At 41.4% G+C, this 20,248-nt stretch overlaps 1 protein-coding gene and 1 long non-coding RNA gene across 2 annotated transcripts in view; one reads left to right on the top strand and one right to left on the bottom strand.

The window, feature by feature from the left end:
* znf710b (zinc finger protein 710b) overlaps positions 1–7,283 on the bottom strand; it is a 27,213-nt gene extending 19,930 nt beyond the window's left edge. Inside the window, exon 1 of the mRNA XM_082533623.1 lies at positions 7,153–7,283. The gene's annotated coding sequence lies outside the window, so the exon portion shown is untranslated. The remainder of the gene's footprint in view (positions 1–7,152) is intronic.
* On the top strand, positions 7,265–20,248 carry LOC309706871. The gene is made up of 3 exons (XR_014276818.1): positions 7,265–7,347; positions 19,736–19,809; positions 19,930–20,248. It is a non-coding gene; the product is annotated as an uncharacterized lncRNA (long non-coding RNA).

The following is a 20,248-nucleotide window of genomic DNA, read 5'->3' as shown; positions in this document are numbered from 1 at the left end:
ATGTCCAACAAACTGAAAACCCCCAAATCAACCACTCTTTGCCAGCAGCAGTTTTTCTACAGTTGGTGCATTTGAGTGGAAGTTATTAAGGTGCCTGGGAAGCAGATTGTTGCCTCAGTTCTCTGGTCGCACCGTCTTCACTCTTCATGCAATCCCAGACTGACACTGTGATGTTGCATCTGCTGCAGAGCTACTTGTTCTTCTTGTTCCTGAAGATGGATCTTTTTCGCTGTGGGGGTACGTCTGGCTTACTGCCATGCTGCAGAATTAATTTTGGGCCCTGATAATCGCTTCCCTGACGACAGCACATGACTGATCAAAACCCAAACATCTGAGATTTGCACAACACTGCACATATCACCACATACATCCGGACATACATGAAACTAATCCATCAGACATGAAGCTTTCAAACTGTTCATTACCCCGGGGAGCGGCAGATGAGTTTAGTCTTTAGCAGGGGTGCACCAACACTTTCCTCGTGTACTTTCAGGCTTCACCCTAACATTTTTTTTTAATATTGTGAAATATTTATTTCAGTCAACAACAACAGATTATCATTTTACATAAAAGTACTCAATCAAACAGTAACCAAAAAAGGAATAGGCTGAAGCCTTGTGGCTTATAATTATCCTATCCTTTACTCCCATAGGAAAAATCTAATCAAAATTACTTCAAAAAATGAACAGGTATTTGAAGGAAGAGCGATGTCGGGAGTGTAGAAATATTTTAGGGGAAGCAGTGATGGGAAAAGTGAAGTACAGTCCAAATTTTCTGCCAATTTGTCATGAGGAGTGAAACATTATATCTTTAATGGAAGAGCTTTGGTTAAACATTTTTTGAATTAATATGTCACAGAGTTCAGGACGTTTACCAATACCAGCAGCAAGAAAGCACAAAAAACACCGAGTGAGACACCTAGAGTCTGTAAAAATAAAATCAGAATAATTTAAAGGCCATTTTTCATCTTTCCTCTTGTCTCAAACTTTATGCTTTGCTGAATCCAAACAATTTTCAGACTGCTAACATTCATCCTACCCGATACAAGGCTCTTGATGGCCCCGCCACTGTCACTCGTGGATAATACAGGAATCTCATAAATGAGCTCCAACAGTTTTGCCACTCGGCACTAAATACTTCTGGAAAAGATGCTATATCCTCTAGCACTTTTTAAGGATTTAGTCCAAAAAGTCAGCTCTGCTGCCGTTTTAGCATCAGATGTGAAAATGTGATTCCTACTGTGGCCTTGCTTCAGAGACTTTTGCCTGAAGAAACAGATGAGGACATCAAAACAAGGAAAAGAAACTTAGCTGCAGCCGTCTAGAGACTCTTCACTCACACAAACACACTCTATTCAACCCCAGGCATGTGTCTGTGTGTGTGCATGTGTACAGTAGTTGCATGTGAGAACATAAGTAACAGATGCAGGCAAATCAGACATTAACCTGCCAGGTCCCCATTACATTCCACTGTGATATCCAGTTGTGTCCATATGAAACAGCAGGTTTTTCTCTGGTGCACTCTCACCTAAACCAAACAGCATTTCCAATATTGAGAACACATTTGACTCCAACTGTTTTGTGACCAGGCAATATCATGGCTTATGTCTGCAGTTCTATGTTGAACTGTTGCATTATCAAGTACTCACCTCTTTACACAGTATCAATAATGACAGGAAATTGGTGAATTATTAATTATCTTTATAAACCACAGCATCTTGCACACTTTTTGTGTGAGTCACGCACTCATTTGTAATTCCTTTTAAGAAAATTGATTAATTACCATAAACACCATAAACAAGTAGGTAGAGAAAAAAAAATATGGTAACATTTATGCTCGATTTGCACTTGTGAATAATTTGTCTTCTCCACAAAAACTAAACCCAGCAGGCCTAACAGTCTTCATAATCCACAAGACATTTAACTTGTCTTCTCGGATCCAGTTCTCCAGCTACATTTCCTCAGTTTGAACCACTTATCTGCACTAATGGCTGAGCAACACAAAGTGTCAATCACACCCACACTGTAAAATGGCTGTATTGTCTCCAGCTCCCTTGAGGCCAACACCATCATCCAGAGGTGCAGCGAAGCTAAACATACATCACCAAAGGTAAAAGTACAGCATCACTGACCAGAGTGCTGTGCTAGTGTGTCATGACTACAGTTCTATCACTAAAGACGTACAGACGGAGTGAACAAAGAGAGAAAAGCGCATGAGGGAGCAGGAAACATAGACGGCGTTCACAATGCATGCACACTCACACACAGCTAAAATTACATTGAAAGGGCATGAACTAGGCCACCACTCTGCATTGCTGAAGAGCGGTGGTTAGCAAACCGAATAGAAGCTTGCAGAGACCCGAATGGTAAACACTAACACTGAATATAGTTGCAGATTGTGCGCAGCATCAGCCTGGATGATTATGGGTCTGCTCATGTCTGGCTAATAATCAGGATGCAATCAGAATGAAAGCGGAGAGAAAAAAAAAAAAGAGGAGGAAAGACTTACTAGTGCAAAACGAATTCAACCATAAAATAATTAACGGATTGTATAATAGCATGTTATCCTAGTACAGCAAAATAACTTCAGCACTGCTAATCTTTTTCATGCAGGGAATTTGGCATGATTGGGGGTATACTGGCAGGCCCAAACAGACTCACCAGACAACTCTTAGCAACTTCACAGCAAAGGCTGGCAAGAACAGCATTTAGCCAGACCAGCAGCGAGACCAAAACTGACAGGCATGACTTGCACCTAATAAGCATTACATACTGGAGCTTTCTATTAAAAACTCCTTCAGAGGGCACTCCATAAAACAGGCATTATCTTGATAAAAATATTCTGCATTAAAATTGCCCGTATCTTTTGTTGTTTTTCCAAGTTTTAACACATTTATCAGCTTAAGACAGTTACTGTTCCTCTAATAAGACCAAGAGCCTCAACCGGGCTACTGGCTCTGCACATCGGCACAGTGATGTTAAACAGGCATACTAGTAGAAAACACTCAACTTCTCCATTTATTTTTAGCACAGTAGCATTTTGCAGGAATCTGTTTATAAACTAAGGCAGTGAAGGGCATTAAAAATTTGACCTGAGTATAGTCGTATATGAGAAGTTAGTGGATTACCACAGTAACATCCATCCTGAGGGAAACAGAAATATTTGTACCATATTATCTTAGCAATGCATCCAGTATTTCTCAAGATGAATCTAGGGAACAACCAACAGGAAAAGTTTTTGATTACCATATGCAGTAGGATTAAACTTTAAGAGATTCTGGATTAGGGCTGTTTGATATAACGATATATATCGGATGACGATATAAAAACGTCTATCGTTTCATTTTACGCTATGGTTTGTTTCGTGGTGTCGCAAAATAAACTGTTTAGGGCAATATTTTTTCACCGTTTTGATGGTCACTGTAGTGGTTATATTAATTTCTTAAAGTTATCTCTTTCTCTTATATTTAATATAACCACACTACTGAAGGACAAGCGCCTGTTTTTATGCGTTGTGGTTAGCAACAACGAGGGTAACAGCATCGCGTGTCCGCTTGTTTATGTTCCACATAAACCTTTCACAATAAAGCTCAAGATCCTGTTGAGACTTTTCAAAATAAACTGAAAGAGCAGATTATTTACGGATGAGAATTAAAAAAAAGAGCCGCCAGGTGCTAAAAAATAAACCTTAGACTCAAACGTCATAACAGGTGTTTTCCCCGCAGCACGCCGTGTAATAAATACTCACAAAGAAAACGGCGGCCGTTACAACTTATGTCTAAAAATGTATAGTTTCATGCATTGGTTAAAACACTCGACTCCAGGTACATGACGCGCAGCTGGAAACACTTCCCGCAAGTCGAGCTGCCCGAGATTCACAGAATTTACAGAAAATGTTACGTTTTTGTGATTTATGTCGTTATCGGGACGATAGAATTCTTATATCGGGATATGAGATTTTGGTCATATCGCACAGCCCTATTCTGGATGTGTTAAAAAAAAAAAAGAAATAAATAAATAAATCACGGCATTCCATGCAATTATTCAAGAGAAATTTCAGGCTGAATTAACAAACTGATGCTGCGATCCCTCGAGCCATGCCACTTGCACGAGGAAAAAATTATTCTGGCACAGACGAGTCGAGGGTTAAATCCAGACCCCTTTCTCTGTCTGTTGTGTAGCAAAGTTTCTGGTGAAAATAACAGTTGACAGCACTGGTTTTTGGTCCGTTCACAATCATGAGAAAAACAGACAGATTAGGTACCACAACCGTCTTGCATTAAAGTGTAATATTTAAACACAAGCGTGCCAAAACTTCAACCAGTCTGGTAATGCAAAGTTATGAATTGTGTTATGAGTTATGCCCTAAAAGATGAATTGTCAGCTTGCTTTGGTAATGCAGTTACCCTAAATCTGGTTTTATTTTTAACAATTACAAAATAAAAAGCTTTCTTCCAGAAGATCTGGGCATTGTAGTGGTGAAACAGGCCTAAACACTGCACTCATGCAGGACATACAAACAAGCAGGCAATGCACATTGGAGGTCGTTCAGCTGTTACCAACAGGCCCCACACATTAGGCCTTTGTGCTTTGAGAAACTTTTTTTTTTTAACCCTGCCTGCAGCACAGCGAAGCGCTGCAATGTGCTGACACCATCATCAGCTATTCTAAACCTTTTACCACAGCTGTATTCCCAAAGCGTGATAAAGAGCGGAAGGAGAAAATAGAAAAAGCCTATTTTTCATTTATCTTAATTTGCCAGAGAAGCATCTAATTTTATGATAAGATGACTGGATTTGTCTTTTTTCTGGATTATGGGGAATAAGACTGCTGTTTGGCCCGGCCGGACTAGATTCAACCATCACCCTGCTGATGATGATCCATAAACGAACGGCTTATGATCCCCTGAGTAACATACAGATTGTGAAAACCAGCAGCGGCAGTGCAGTGCAGTGCAGTAACACATTATCGATCCAAACTTGGGGAAATTCATCACTGCGTAACCCAATGGAATGGGATCACACCAGTAACAATGCTCGTCAATGTGTTCTAATTACTGCATTATGATGTGATTTTGACTCCATCGTGCATACTGACATCATTTTGACAAAATCTGACCACTTACATCCAGATGGACAAAGAAACACCTGGCCACACACACACACACACACACACACACACACACACACACACACACACACACACACACACACACACACACACACAGAAAACAATACGAGCTACAATTTTGTGACTGGTGAAATCAGTACACTAAAACTTGACCTAAGTTCTACGGGTAAAAGTTGATTGCTTGCTTGTGATTTTTGTTGATGTTGACATTTTGGGGGTATGCATATTATAAGTTTAAGATATGGGATTAAAATAGGAAAAACAAACAAAACAATTGTGTGCTGCCAGCTCAGAGATAATAGATAATAACTTTGCAAGAAAAATTATTTGGCTGAAAAGCCTTACTGCACAAAAAGATGGGAGTTGTTATGATCAAACTGGGGAAGTCAAAGAGCCTCAAAACTGCATTCAGGGAGGCAGAGCACTGAAATCGATGTGGCCATGACTGGCCATCCACTATAGTGGCTTGACAGTTCAGGAAAAAGTACAACAGGAGCCAACAGATAAACTCTTTGAAAGACAACAATGGAAGTGGACTCCTCGACCTGAAAACATTGAACCTACATCACCTAACGCTCGTGCAGAAACAACAGAAAGACAAAACTGACTGAAGATGCTCAGCCGAAATGGCTACAGTAACAGTACAGAAGCCTGAGGTGAACGGCGGCGGTTGACGCCCTGTTCTCCCGTGGGCACTGGGATGATTGAGTCATTTAAGTCAAAGCATGATTTCAGGACACTCATTCATCACTTTGAAAGAGGCTAATGGCAAGTTCTGCAGCATGAATTAGGATCTGCACAGCAGTGATACCTTAGTGAACGCTGCTGAGTCATTTAAATATTTCCCTCTAAATGACCATCAATTAGATGACCCTTAGACCGCAATAGGAGGATATGTTTTTAATTACTGCCAGCCACTGAAGTGCAGTGACTCAGAGAACATCTATAGGCCCTGAGCTGCCAACTGGTATGCACAGTATGCAGCTGCCTTGCTGCATGCAGTGCACCGTCCTCATTACATGATTAGACACTGCATGGCAGGTATGCAAGGGGTCAGCAGTACGATTACTGGCTTTGCATTTCATTACATTTAATGGCACAGAGTGCCACAAATGGGACAGCCCTACAGTACCTTCACATCCCTTGACAAGCCAGTGTTAGATGCACTGACCTCATTAGTGCAGTGGAGGATACCTGTGTGGCCTATCATTGATCTCTGACAGCCCTTGGAGGAGTCAGCCAACTGGTGGTAGCTTGTCTTTCCCATAGCAGCAGCAAGCCGCTTTGGCTACAGGTTACTGCAGTGCATCTTCCCGGTGCTTTGCGGTGTCGAAATATCCCCCTTTGCGCAGGGTTGTGACCAAAATGTGGCCTCGACTATGCGTTACATACACCAGAGCTGAAAGTGGCCAGCCTTATCTTAACGCTGGCACTGCCGACACTTCAGCCTACTGAAAATAAACCATCATCCCCAGGTCCAAAAAAGAACTTCCACCGCATCTTTAAAAAGAAAGACCCGACAACTTAACGGCAAAAACTTTGTTGAAGACAGGCCTGCAAGACGTCTTTGGCACGAACGGGGTGGGTTATGTGCATGTGCATGTGCATGGTCTAGATTAGTGATGGCTAATGTGGCCTGGTGTCGCCCCTACTCCTTTATGCGCCTCTTTCCCCATTCTCTCCATCCCCCTCTCTCGACGCCATCTGTTTGTGGCATGAGAGAATGTGGAAGTAAAAAAAGAAAAGACGACATTTTGGCTGTAGTTGTTGACCTACATCGCGCGGTTGTTTTCGGCACGGCGTGAAAAGCCGCACCGAAAGACAGTCGCCTAAAGCGCACAGACGGTGAAATCGCCGCACATAACGCGCATACATTTTCGAGCCTGGTCAGGAGGAATTTAATAAGTTACGGTTGAAATACTCCTCCTCCGCCTCGCCGGGCCGGACAAGTCAACGCGCCAGCGCCACATATACATTTCTGTTCCAACTGTAATCTCCAAAGGAAGATAAAAGCGCAACTCACCTGATTCCAAAATCGGTTTATGGTGGCGACGTGGCTGTGGTTAATTTTAATATGGGAAAAACAGTTACAACGGTGGGTCCCCGTTGTGTGTAGCAGGAAGGAGGGAAGGGAAGGGAAGAGGGGCTGACGTGAATGAATAAACAACTGAGCTCCTCCTCAACGCCACAGCGGACTCTGGCTCAGCTACTTTAATAGGTACAGTTAATCACCACGCAGTGAGCATCATATGTTTTTGCACCTTTCATGAATTAATACTTCTGCGCTGTTTTTTTACACCCTTTACAATAATATACAGAGGCTACAAAAGACGTGAGATGTTAACTTCAGAATTTCAGAATACATATTTTTGGCTAACCCTTATTAGGACTAACCTGTTTTACTGGGTAGTTTTATTTTTCATATTTATTTACAGTTTTTAAACTGTGCTGGACACAATTGTATGAGCTTAACAAAGTCCACCAGGTGGCACTATGTCTGCATCCCAAACACAGGAGTGCATCGCCCATGATGCACGGGCACTTTAAAGATAACCCTAACCCTCTAGATGTAAAGATTTTTTAAACAGAACTGTTACCGCATGCAAATATTTACTGTTGAAAATGTGTATATATGGAACAGAAGTAAGTATGCAGTGAACATAGACTGTATATAAAATGAGCTCAGACCTTCCACACCTATAATAAACTCCTAGGTCTAAAGGTAAGTCAACGCTGGTGCCTTAAACCAGCAATATTATTATAGCCACCAAGGGGCGATACGCTAGTTGCAAAAAAAGTATCCGGTCCGGAGCCTGTGGGATAACACCTCTCTGACAGGAACCCTGTAAACACTTCTCTGATGATTGTACTGCCTTAGCTACTCATTTTGCTCACACAGAATAAAACGATAAGTCCATTGTTGTACATTTTAGTCTTTATACGTTTCAGATGGACCCAGTGGGCAAAGTCAATGTAGCGTCATAATTTTTTCTCACTGTCCAACCATGACAGCAGCCATAGCTTTGGGACTAACATTAAGCCTCCAGTTTGGTATTTAAGGTGACCATACTTCTTTGTTTGCTTACTTTTTAAATAGGATGTAAAAATAGGACCATATTTGAATTGAAATTCCAATAATGTAATTACTGGTTAGTTCACTTGGTTAGCAAGGTGAATCTGTGTTTCGCTGTGATATTAAATGGGATGGTTATTTTGGCCAGGAGGGGGGAAAAGCATGTAAAAATAAATAAATAACTGAACAGTGTATTTGATCTGTCACTAGTGGCCACAGCTCTAATGGTTCATTACCATAGATTCATTTATTTTATACAGGTAACTACAGTTGTCACAAAGGGAAAAAGTAGAGGGACCCCTTTTAAAATTGCAGGTTGTTAAATTGGAAAGTGTAAAGTGACTCGCGTAGTTTTTCGTGTCAGCCTCAAGTGGCCATTTGTGTTACTGCAAGGTTTGGCACAAACAATAATAATTTATTATTTAATAATAATTTGGAATATTTTCCTGGGATTTCAAAAGCATCCATCCATAGTACAGGAGCTGAAGCCTGTCCTAGGTGCCACAGCGCCATAGGACAGGGGGGGCACACCCTTGACAGGTAACCAGCTAGTTGAAGGGTCAACACAGAGACAGACAATCATATTGACACTATTCTAGAAATGTTTTCCTTCTACTGTAGGTGCTTGATGTAATTAAATCACACGTGAAATAAAATTAAAAATCTTAAGACTTGAGTTATAAATTTAAAAGTTAAGTTATTTAAAACATGATTTCAGTAGGTGTTGCATAAGGCAAAAATAGGCCTTTTCTAGTTTTTAAAAAAGTGTGACAAATTCATGAAATGTTTTGCTGTGAGAAAACATACAACACTGACACTAGAGGGCACAAGCACTCCACTGAGCTCTTGTGACAGCATGTTTTTTTCTGTGTCTAAGTGCTTCACATGTTATTTGATTAAGATTCCTTAATTCACTGCTGTTAATGTGTGAATAACTACATCAGTGTTAATCTTTATGAAGTGTCAACACAGGCCAAGGCAGGTCCACTGTAACAGCACTTTATGACAGACACATCATCGTCTGTCCAGTGGGAAATAGCGCTTCCTTTACATTTTACAACATGAAAGAAAGTCATCTTCATTTGACCAAGTTAATTTGCTGCTGACAATCAGGAAATGACTGATGTTTCGTGTGCAGTGTGCAGATGTGGCCTCCAGTCCTGTTGTTCTGTGCTATCAGTCTATGCAGAAGGCTGCGCAGGCAGGCCCCTGCAGTCTGTGATTATCCAGTCTTATTGACAGAATATGATCTTTTACATAAAGATGCCGCTGTGCCCTTCATTATTCACAGGTTCGTGAATACAGATGCGCTGCGAATTTTAAATGTTTGCAGGTCAGTGGTCTCAAAACTTTGGTTAAAACCGTGTCAGCGGAGTGAGATGAGTTTTTATTGATTTCTATGTAAAAGACTCTAGGGTAAGAGCACTGCACACTATGTCAGAGGGAAAATCCGCTCTTTTTCCCACAGGTAGTGAACAGTACCGGAGCAAACAACAGACAATGTGGGGGTGTTATAACTCATACTTGCTACACGCTGGCCATCTGAGGTTCTCTCACAGCCTTGCTTTAGCATATGCTTTTTTGTCTTCTGTTAGCAAAGCGTGCAGTTCAAATAAAAGATGGTGTATAAAGGACCATTTTCCCCCTATTCAAACATATTAATATTCAAGTCTTGTCCTGTTAGTTTATCATGATGAGCTACTGCCTGCTTATTATGTTGCAGAAATCTGTGCAGTAGAGTCTGCTGGAAAAAAGAGGCTTTAAAATGTTGCACCTGTGGGTGGTTATTTAACAGTGCGGCCTATCTCCTACTCGCCTACCTCCTGTCTAGACTGTGTGATTACCATCTGCTTCATCACTCTGGACTGTCCACTGTTTGCTGAGCTCTCTCTCTCTCTCTCTCTCTCTCCCTCTCACAAAACACAAACAGCCACAAACACAAAAATCTAAGATACAAATGCAGCTTTTTTTTCTGCCAGGAAATCCACCTCTTAAAGTAGATTCATGACTGTCATATAATGTTACAAACTAATGTCCATCCTGCATAGTATTTCCAAACTAACGCAAGAACATTACAATGATTTGAAGATTAGAAACAAGTTGCACAATAATTAATCTGAAGCAGACTTAAAGGGAAAATGCATCAGTCAGACTTTGCCATATGCTACTTGTTATGGGCTGAGCTAGCTGGGGCTTGTTTTGCGTCGAGTATAATTTTCTTCTAAAACTTCACATAGAGCCAATGATGAGATCATCTTTGAGACAGTTGTGTAACAAGTTTGTGATGGTGAAAATAACAAAGTAGAGGAAGTAGAAGTTGTGGCGGCTAAGCTAACCTTACCAAGTTAACATCATCATTGTGACTCAGTTAGAATAAGCACCAGTGTGAGCCTTGCTGTATAATCATTTAAAACAAAATCCAATCATTCTTGCCGCTTGTTAAACTGTACAGCCTGGAAAACAACACTGTAGCGATCACACACATTTAATTTCACAAATTACAGATGTTCATAAAAATGAAAGAGCCCAGCGTGCTTAATTTGTTACACAAGTGCATTTTAACTTGGGGCTGCCGTGTGTTTGCTATTCATTCCAGGCAGTGTAGTACTCTGGTTTCCCATTCACTTACAGTGGGTTTTTATTAGGGTGTAACAGTATTACTTCATTTGTCCTCCGAGCTCCCATTTCTTTCCTGAGATGTACAGGCAGCGGCGTGTCGGGGCAACTGAAGTTCACATGTTCAAATTCAAGCCAAATCTCCTGAGAAAGCATGTGCTGTTGTGTAAGACGCTCTTTCAAAGAAAAATCCCGTGTTGTCACGAAACATTTAAAACACAGAGAATTCTTTGCTCTGCAGCTGTGCAGGTATGTAGGCTCAGCTCAGCGTTTCTGATCAGCTGAAAATGATAGAGGCGTCTCCAAGTACACATAATAATAACATGTTTTATTCTACATTTCACAAAAATGTAAGAGATGCATGTGAACTTTGACAGCAGTGTGAATGCCGCAGCAGGGTCAGAGTGTCTCAGAAAGTTTAATATAGCCGAGGTCCTTCTAGCCCCCTGGTGAGAGACCAGTAATTAACACGGGGGCATCTTCCTCCTGTTTGACACCCTGCTCTGGAGGTTATTTGAGGCTATGTGGCTCCAGTTAGGCTCGCTCAGGAGTGCGTGGTGTTAAAAATGTGTGAGCATGCAGAAGGACATGAAAGGAAAGCGATATCTTCATATGCAGCTGGCTGAACATTTCATAGGAGAAGACACATGAAAGTCTGCTGTCATGAAGCTTCTCTGTCATGGTTACTACATTATTATTTCTAGTCAGTGAATCAGAGAAGTTCTACATTTTCATCTTCTTTGTATTTACAAAGAAAACTCAGGTAATGGACACACGTCCTTAATCTGAGTGCTCATTTGTGAAAACTGTGCTTGATTTGATTACAGGAGTGCATCAAGTGCTTAACTGTGATTCTTCAGTCAACTTTAAAATGCGCTGACATCATTCATGTGGCAAGATAAATCAAATCATACTGATGTATTTTCTGAGCTTCTGAGTCCACTGAAAACAGGAAAAGCTTAAAGGATTTAAATAATGGCTCTTTACAATGTCGGGTTTTCAACAAGCGGTAATCAGTGTGGCACACGCATTAACTTTTCTTAATCCAGATAAATTATCCACTTGTTTGGAGCTGTGAAAAGTATTACCCAAATTACACAAGAGTTAGAAACTCTAGCAGAGCTGGCTAAGATAAGAGGGGAATGTTCGGAAGAAGCATGCTGTCAGGCAGCACATACAGACAGGATGCTGGGTCCGATGTGCTTCAGAACATACTGTACAGGCAACTAAACCTCACACATTCCAGTTTGTATTTGAATTATTACACTTACTATTGCAAACAGTCATTATTTTTCTTCTTTAGCCAAGCTCTCAATGGATGCCCATGTACAGCTCAACTCTCCTCTTCAGCGGTCCTTCTTCATGTTTACTTTGGTGTTTCTCTTCTTTGCTAGCCCTTTGCCATTTCAAAGGGCCACCTTTGTAAAGGGATCATTGCTCATTATGAAAAAAATGACCAACAGATCGTTATCCCCTCTCTGTGATTATAGTCCCCATGTCATCTATATTACACTGATGGAGAAGGTCACTGATTATTTTCTTTGGCTGTAAGACTTGCCAGATTTTTCTGCTTGCATGTTTGCTTCAAAGATGACGGTTTGTCAACATTGTGCTTGGCCATGCACTGACATTCTGACCTATTTAGAAGGGTTGACAGGATGCAGCTTCTGTAGAGTTTCAGTTTGCTGCTGAGACTGTACCGGGGCAATTTACATATGCCTTTCATCATTACTCACCGGGCTTTTCACAACCTGTTCTTGATGTCATTCTCCACTCCTCCATCTTGCCTGATGATGCTGCACAGGTATAAATACTTCTGTTGTTGGAAGTTGGATGCCATGTGCTTTCATTGGGTTAAGTGTCTCTGCACTGAGAAGCATTATTTATATATTTCTTTAGCTGATCTTCAGCCCAATTTACTCTCTGTAGTAACACAGTCCTGCATGTGCTAGTGTGTGACTGTGCGTGAATACTTTTCCTTATGTTCCATCTGAATAAAATCTGGTCTTTGACACGTCCTATAAGTAGATTTCCATGACTGCCCACCATTTGCGTGTGTACTGCATTACTGAAAAGCACATCTTGTGTAACATAGGCTGACTTTTAATTGCTGAAATGCTTTTTTTCTGCACAAGTAGCAGTCCTATTACTAATTGGTCCTGCTTTCCTCCAGACTGTTCTGTTCTCTGATCATCGGTGTTAAAAGGTCTCAATGTGATAACCTCTCCGCTGCAGGTTATCAGAATCAGAATCAGAATCAGAATACTTTATTGATCCCTGGGGGAAATTATTTTTTGTTACAGTGCTCCATTTTAAACGAACATTAAGACAAGACAGACAATACGCTAACTAAGAATAGTACAATATATACATATATATACATACATACATACATAAGTCACTTATAAATAAATTATCTCAGTGAAGACAGATCCCATTAAGCAATGATGACTTTACAAATACAACAGATTAATTGAGTTAAAATGATGTCATTATTAGATTTTAGTTCTGAAGTGGTTTAATACTGCAGTCCTTTGGGACAAAAATACACCATGCTTTCTGTCTCTTGCTCATATTAAAGCCTATTATGTGTTTTATCAATTCAGTGCTTCAAAGAAGCAGGATGTACTGTTTGCATACGGTGCAGAGTGAGAAGCATTGGTGTCATCAGCAAGATAAAATTAGGCTGGGTAACATGGATAATACATTCTTAGAAATTCCTCCAGCATTTAAACCCAAATCCAGTCTGACATGAACAAGAACTATGATATATAAAAATAAATTACTGAATGTTAATACGTTGAATAACAAACAAAAAAACCAAGAAAAAATCTCAAAAATGAAACATGCACTCACTCGACACTTCATCAGGAACACTTTCCTTTTCATAAGTGCCTTGATTATTTGTGCCATAAATTCAACAAGGTGCTGGAAACATTCCTTAGAGATTATGGTCCATATTCACATGATAGCATCACACAGTTGCTGCAGATTTGTCAGCTACTCAACCACGATGTGAATCTCCCATTGCTGGCCCATTCCACCACATCCTAACCACATGCTCTGTTGGACTGAGATCTGGTGACTGTGGAGGTCATTTGAGTACAGTGAACTGGTCAGAAACCAGTCTGAGATGATTTGAGCTTTTTGACACGGTGTGATATCCTACTGAAAACACCCATCAGAGGACGGGTGCACTGTGGTTATGGTCAGCCACAATATTCATGTAGGTTGTAGTGTTTAAACTATACTAAGGGCCCCAAAGTGCACCCCACACTACTACATCAGAAGCAGCAGCAGCAGACTTAATCACTGATACAAGGCAGGATGGATACTTTCATACTTATGCCAAATCATGACCCTACAGTTCAAATGTTGCAGCAGAAATCAAGACCAAACTTTTTTCAAGTCTTCCGTTGTCCAGTTTTAGTGTGCCAGTCTGAATTTTAGCCTCAGTTTCCTGTTCATAAGAGTGGCACCTGGTGTGGTCGTCTGCAGCATTAACACATCTGCTTCAAGGTTCGACATTCTGTGCATTCACAGATGCCCTCCTGCATAGCTTGAGTTTAAAGAGTGGTTATTTGAGTTACTGTTATCTTCCTCTGAGCTTGAAGCAATCTGGCCATTCTCCTCTGACCTCTGGCATCAACTAGGCATTTTAATCCAGAGAACCACAGCTCACTGTATTTTTTTTATGTATAAAGCCAGTAACAGTAATAATCAAAGATAAAGAGAAGAGCCTATTTTTGCTCCTTGTTCATTTACAACCTGGAGGATGCAAATATCTCCCTGAAAGCCGAGGGCAGCTCATGTGTTTGAAAGTTATACTGTTCATCTTGCAGAAAAAAGAAGTTAGCAAGGTTTTTGGTATCCAGTACAAAGCTTTGATATAAACCTTGTGATTTTTAGTAGATAGGAGGATGTAAGCCCCGCACCTGTTAGGGGGTTCTCCCTCCTTCTTTGGAAAAAAGAATATTTTAGCCTGAGGTGAGAGGTTTGCACAGGTGCTGCTACTGTTTGATGTAGAAACTCTGACTCGGGGAAATCCACCCACCTTTATGTGTATCTGAGTTACTGAAAACTTTCTGCTGATTTCATAGTAGGTTTTACAGTACAATTTCAGATATCTAATAAGTCTTTGGCACATGATATCAAATGGAGAGTGTTCAAAAACATAAAGTTATGATTTAAAGCTGACAGGAGGCCACCCTGAGCGATACTTTGCTACAGATGTTCAGGCCAGAACTAAAGACTATAGACAGTTTGCAGGTTTATGCTTTATTTCATTACGAAGGTTTTCCAGTGACAGAAAATTACACTTTCAAAAAACCACTTAAAATACACTTAGGGTGCTTGTTTGAGCTTAACACCTTCCCTTAGTGTTCCTTGTATGCAAAGTCAGTTGCAGTAACTGGAGGTCTGACCATGGCCCCTCCTGTGGTACAACAACAGGAGAACCAGCCTATCTGACTCCTTAAGACTCAGCCCAGCTAGGTGTCTGACCACCAGACACTTGCTGACAAGCCCCCCACCCTGGGACCTGGCTCCAAGGTGAGGCCTCAGTAACCCACATTCACGTAATGTAGGGAGTGTTTTCTCTTCCAAAAGATCTCGTGAATTGCTCTTAGTTTACTATAATTCACTTAGAACCAGTTTGCCTTGGGGAAGCCTACTTGGGGCAAATTGCCCCCAACAACATAACTTGCAGGATCATTACGGCACACAGACCCCTACACCATGATAAGACTGTAATTCATGGAAAGGCCACACCTCCACATCAAAAAAGAGCCAGTTGAGGTGGATCAGGCTTCTGACCAGGATGCCTCCACGGCACCTCCTAGGTGAGGTATTCCGGGCATGTCACATTGGGAGAACACTCAGAGGCAGACCGAGGACACGCTGGAGAGATTCTATCTTTTAGACGGCTTAGTAACGCCTTAGTGTCCCCTGAAAAGAGATGGAAAGTATTTCCCCAGGAGGAGATGGGATGAGATCTTTCCCACTGACTCCCAGATCTGGATCCCACTTCTAAGTTGGGCCAAACTCCAACTCTCTTAAATTGAAATTGCAAGTCTTTCCATAACCTTTTGAATCACTGTGCAAACAAACCAAATCAATCAAGCGTCTTTGGCAGATGTAAATGTTGATCATCACTGCCTTTTCAAAAACACATGTTAAACATATTAATTGTAAACTGCAAAAGACAAGAAACTAACAGATGGCTTTCATGTGTAGATGTTACGCGTTCAGGCCAGCACAAATAAAAGTCTGTTCACCCCACTGGTCAGAGCAGATGTCTCAGCACTTATACCTAAAAACCAAAACTGTCTGCATGGCTTTCTCCATGGGGTAAGTTGGAAAACACATTTTAAAAAATAAGACCTGGTTTGTTTCCACTTCTTTATTGTTCCATAAGTACAGGGAAGAGAAGCACTGCTAAGAGCTTGCAGCAGGCGAGTTAAGTGTCACAGAGACCACATTACCCACATGGCTAAAAATATGAGATGGGGCTTTACGCTTAGGAGATCCCAAGTGTGTGACGGAACTTGCATAACCTATCAGTGTATCATTTAGTTGTTAACGCAGAAAGATTGCTGGGAAGCTGTTTTGTTAAAAATAATAATCCTTACATGTTTGAATATTATAAAAGTCTCGCTTTAGTGCAGTTTTTTCTTTAGCTTTTCAGTGGACTTGACAACAAAAGGTTTAATAGGGATAGCACTTAAAAGTGGAGTGAAAGGGAAAAACTTTACCACTTCACTCCATCAAAAAGCACATCCATTATAACTGATGAAAGCTTGACACCGGCTACTGACTCATATGTCAGTGCAGCACATTCCTGTGTCATAGCCTCACACATGCTTTTATGTATCAATTAAATCCCATCAGCCAAAGGTTATTCAGTATCTAGAGGGTCAAAAGATGAGCCTGGGCTGATGTTCCCGCACATCCTGTTACCAATGAGTCACTTTAACACTAAAAGACCGATTGTATCATAAAAGAGAAAAAGTCCCAGTGGCCTTGTTGGTCACATCTCTCTGACTTTATTGTGGGCAGTGATTGCTTAGTACTCTTTTCTTCTCCCAAAGGTGCTTTAAGCCATTTAAGTCGAGCTCTTTGCTGAGATGTTCAGTTCTTGATGGTCAGAATTTGCTTTGAACATCAGTTTGGCTGAAATGTGATTTTAATGACACCCTAGGAGAATTGCTTTGCATTTAAACTTCAGTACTATTTAGTTTTTTGTTTGGCAGTGGTTTTTGTATGAAACTGGGACTCTGCGTGCACAGTGTTTAGATCATTTTAGCATAATTTGATTTTTTGGGGGGGCTTTTTTTGTCAGAGTTATTCACCAGTTGGATCCAGATTTTCTTTGTTCATTTTCTGTCTTGCCTTGAGCTCTTTAATAAGAATTTTACACCTACAAACACACTGTGCTAGGATCTTTTTGTTTGTTCTTGGCTGAAATACACTTGGTGATTCATTCCTCTAACAGTGTTTATTCAGCAATAAAAAGTTAAGTCCAAAAACGTTATGTTTTCTCCCCAGTCTTAGTGTTTCATAAAGGGTTTTAAATACAGCTTTGTGTAAAGTAAACACCAGTTGTGACTTTGTCACGGTCTGGCTGGCAGACCGTGGGGATGTGGGGAAAGGAGGACCCAAAACGCAGACTCTGCGATGCAAACAGTGCTCTTTATTTACAGTGAAAAGGCTGTAAATACAATAACTCCCCGTTGCTCCCTCGAACCCCGTGTGCGTGCTTCCCTCCGATATCTGTGCTCGTGCTCCCCGCTGTTGTGTTTCCGCACCCCCGTGCGTGCTGCCTCTCCGGACCACTCCTCCTCCTGTAGGGAAACCAGAGACGCAGCCGTCAACACTAACCCTCGGCGGGCATATACGCACAGCACAGACCTACGCTAACACACACTGACTTGGTAAGATAACTCAATGATCCCGCGTCGGTGGGAGCTCCAAGACTCTCCTAAGTAGCTCCCCCGACGAGCCCTGATCAGCGGCAGGTGTGTGGCTTCGGGTGTGGCCAGTCCCTCCGCAGGGCCACACCCCTCAGGCCTGCAGGTGGCCGAGCTCCATCCTCCAGGCACACCCGCAGACATACACACCCATACCTCGCCTAAACATATGAGTGGGACACAGACTAACACAGCACAGAGAAACACACATATGTACACGCACAGAGAAGGGGAAACGACACCAAAAATACATAATAATAATAATACACAGGTCCATGACTGCCCAGGGATCCTGGGTCGCCCAGTCCCAGGACCCTGACAGACTTTTACATTCCATTTGCTATATTGATGATATTGTGGTAAAATAAGGTAAGTGGAGCCCATCCCAGCTGACAGAGGCAGGGTACACCCGGGACAAGTAACCAATCTGACACAGGGCTAACACAGAGAGAGATTCACACCTATTGAATCACCAATTAACTTAACCCCATTAATTGCATGTCTTTAGACTTTGCTAGGAAGCCGGTTTACACAGAGACAACCCATGCAAACTCCATACAGAAAAGATGGTTCACTTAACATAAGCTACAGCAGTTTGCTGACCATGACGTGATGATCAGAGTCAGGACACTTGCAGTCAAATTGTTGGTATCACTAACAGGCTGAAAGAAGAGAGAAGATAGCGGTTACAGGTTAAGCGCTTCCTAACTAGCCATCTTGGTCTTGAGCATTGTTATCATCAAAAACATGGTCTCTGTTATTTCTAGAGTAATGTTGTACATGCTGTTTTATAGGACTGTCATTGTTGGTTTCCAATTATTCATAACATAATGGTGATGAATGCTGGGTTGAGGGGATCCTGTGAATTTTTGCCTAGAGCCTCTGTAGACTCTGGAAGTGCAACTGTATTTCTCTCTATATTCCCGTGTCTTTGCCCTCCTTGAGCTCGGCTCTGCCAGAGTTTTTTTTTTTTTCTTATTTAAAGGGATCATTTTTATTTTTTTTCCTCCATCATTTTCTTCATTCCCAAATGCTTGCTCAAAGCAGGAGTAAAGCATTTAATTCTTTGCTATACAAAGAAAACTGAAATTGAAAGCGTGTTGCCTGTCTGGCACTGAGTGTTAGAAAGGATACTAGCAAGAAAAGGTTGAAGGTCTCTAAACATGAATCTGTGTGCACAAATATTTTAATGCCGGAGTACGCTCTCCTCCGGTGTCAACCTTTGCCTACCTTTAGCGTAGGTGTCACCTTCCTGTGGTTCCAGCTCTCAGCTTACCAGCTGACATACCTGCATAACCTCCTCCCCTCCTGCTCTTAAGCACCGACTTATCCATCTGTTTTTGCTCCATCCGGCTTATCCACCTGAGATCACTCCATCTACTCATGTAGCAGTCTTGCTCAGGCTCTCAGTGTATCCTTTATAAACTTCACTGCCTGCCCCCTCTTTCCTGCCACTACTGGATACCTATCTGTATAATACTCTCCTGAATTCCTCTATTGTACTTTATCAGCTTGTTGTAAGTCAACTTTCTTGTTGTTGCATTGTGCATTTTTAATTAACATGCTGGAAATGATGAAACTGCATCTCTAAAAGGTTATATTTATACAGCTGGGGAGAATTTACACAACAAAAAAAAAGAAACATTTTGTGTTAATTATTCCTACGTATGTCGTCTTTGATAAGAAACTCACTTTCCTGACTGTACAAGAAATCACTCCAGGTTCTGCATGTCTTTTTTTATTAACCAAAGCTATCTTGGAGCACAGAGAGGACTATGTGACGCTATTTGAAAATCTTTAAGCAACTCTGGCCCTCAAAATCCAACTTTTGACATTAAGTGAAAATGAATGTGTAAGTACAGGATATGACCAGTGTTTCTGGGAAGAAAGTATGATTAGGGTCCCACTCCTTGTCACAGATTGCATCATTTCCTGCTTCTCCCCTCCAGGATGATTGATTTCAAATGTGCTTCGAGGGGCTTGGCTGGCCTGGACAACAATGACTCTTCTACATCTCAACAAGGTCAGAGCTCTACAGTGTAAGAGTGCGTTTGTTGTCTGTTCTCTGCTGGCTCTCCTTCTGTTTCTCCCTGCCTTTCTTCTCAGATGTGTCAGTCCATCAATGATTGATGTCTCCCCGTAGGACTTGACTCATCTTTCACCTGCAGCCTGCCTCACAGCTGTTCAATGAGCTCAGAACCGGCCCACATGCAAGAACACACAACTCTGCACAACATAATATAAGCCCCCTTTGAGCCGATGTGGTTTTTGGAGAGTCCAAAGCCTGATGTATCACATGCCTCTGTTTTTTCACGAACCCTCGTGCATCCAGTATTTTTCTCTCCGCCTAGTTTTTTCCTCTTCATGTTTGTTTTGTTTATAGCGGAGATTCACAACTGACAGATACGTCCAGATGCTAGCTATGTCTCCTTTTTGCCATCTTTGTTTGAGAATAAATGCTT

This window comes from Aulonocara stuartgranti (genome assembly GCF_965226115.1).
Source record: "Aulonocara stuartgranti genome assembly, chromosome: 1".
Classification (NCBI taxonomy): Eukaryota; Metazoa; Chordata; class Actinopteri; order Cichliformes; family Cichlidae; genus Aulonocara; species Aulonocara stuartgranti.
Note: the sequence above shows the minus strand (reverse complement) of the source record. Positions and strands in the feature narration are given on the sequence as shown.